Source organism: Myotis yumanensis, unplaced genomic scaffold (assembly GCF_028538775.1).
Source record: "Myotis yumanensis isolate MYYU_CA2020_CCGP unplaced genomic scaffold, mMyoYum1.0.hap1 SCAF_12, whole genome shotgun sequence".
In the NCBI taxonomy this organism is placed as follows: domain Eukaryota; kingdom Metazoa; phylum Chordata; class Mammalia; order Chiroptera; family Vespertilionidae; genus Myotis; species Myotis yumanensis.
Genome location: NW_027223763.1, coordinates 27,500,980 through 27,502,978, shown reverse-complemented (window position 1 = coordinate 27,502,978; position 1,999 = coordinate 27,500,980).

The following is a 1,999-nucleotide window of genomic DNA, read 5'->3' as shown; positions in this document are numbered from 1 at the left end:
CCCCTCAATACTTCTCTGGGATTTTTCTACCTGAAGACTCTTCTCTTTGGTCAGACAGGGGTCTGGGTATGATCCCGGGACTGCTGGCAGCCACACACCCCAGAGTACAGAGGACACCTTGTGGTCCCAGAGCCAAACAGAAATCAGAGATGAAAGATACAAACTGAAAAAGGGAAAGAAAAAAAGTGAGCACACGTGTACGTGTCCTGGAGGCACGGATTCCAGACTCCTGCAGGTGCCCTGGAATCTTCGGTTCTCCCGTCAGTCCTGTGAGGACCTCAGTGGCCTTCCAATGCGCTCTGTGCTCGGGCTGGTTTGATCTGGGTTTCTGAGACGGGTGACTAAGAGTTTGGACTAATACGGAGGAACCTGCCTTTGGCTGTGCCGGCTCGAGCTCGGGATCCCCGCACTCCCAGGCAGGGCCTCTATTTCTTCACACCGATAGGAAGGAGAACTGAGGCAGTGAGCGTCCATGTGACTGTCTCTCCTCGTAACCTGATCAATAATCACCACTGCTCCCCAGGTGAGGCAGCCTCAGGAAAGGCTGCGGCCGGATCAGAGGCTGTGGGTCTCGGTCCTGGCTCTGCCACTGGTAATATGTTGATGGAACCCTCGTGTCCTAAACATCTACTGGGCTGGCTGCACAGCCATCTGCCCCCTTACTTTTTTCTGGAAAATATTCTTCCTTCCTCCAGCAATTTATACCCATGGATACAGAGGTAGGGCTCCTGCAGCTGTGTGTGTATAGCTATGCTGCCCCAGTCCCTTGGCTGCAACGGACTGGACTCTGGATGACTCCAATTTGTCCACCGAGACCTTCTCCAAAGGAACATGAGTTGTGATTCTAGAACCAGGTTGACTTCCTGAGTGGAGGGGAATGGATCACTTCTTTCCTAAGCTATAAATTCAGGAATGGTGAACATTTTCTTGATGGGAGGCGGGGGATGGTGCACAAGAAGCTGGTCTAAAATGAGAGAAGAACAATCAGAGACAGAAAAAAGCAGAGAGGGTGGAAACAAAGGGCATTCCAGTCATGGCTCCAGGCTATTCTCAAAGCTCAGCTTTATCCTTGCCTTTTGAATTCCATCAGCTATCTTAGTACCCTTATAATAAATGTTCCTTTTTGCTTAAGCTGGCTTCATTGAATTTTTGTTGTTTATCTCTACTTAAAGCACTCTCATTGATGAGTGTCAGTTTCTCCACCTGAAAACAAGGGATTGTGTTAGTGCAACTTCCAAGTTTGAAACCCTATAAAGTCTCTAGACAACTAGGAACTGAAACTTAGAAACAGGGCAGACTCCACAACCGACTTTAATGTTTTTATTAACCTCTCCAGGGCCTCCTCTCAACTTTATGAAAATGATGATCATACTTGCCAGCTATTTAAGCCCCAGGAAGGCTAGAAGCACAAATGTATGATTATGTCCGGAAGGAATTCTGAGCTTCCTCAGGACAGATGTGGCTTTAATGCTAAAGACTGGTATTGGAGCCTACGTATGTGGGTTTCTCTTTAATGATCACCCGGTGAAACTTTACAAAGTCTCAGGGGCACTGGAGAAAGCCGGTCTCTGGGTTGGTAAGCATTACAGATACGGAGAAAATAGGCTCCCGGCAGCTGTCTCTCCCCCTGGTGAGCCATTTGTTCAAGGTGGTTTCTGTGACAGTGACGGCTCCTGTTCCTCACCTACTTCTCTAGCTATGTCTGCTCAGGTTTTTTAAAGAGGAAAATGTTCTATTCCTTCTCTAACCGTTCGGTAGCTAAGTGAGCACATTCATTCCCTTGGCTTTAACTCCCACTGAATTTGTGACTACAGAATCTGAAATCTCCAGTCCCGACTGTCTCCATATGTGAACACTCCATGGCCTGTTGGGCAATTCTACCCGGATGTCCCACAGATACTAACACCTCAGCAGCGTATCCCAAACTGAACCTCCACTTCCACTTCCACGTCAGGCCTTGACAGAAAAACTGGAACTGGATTCACTCTTCTGCCATAAA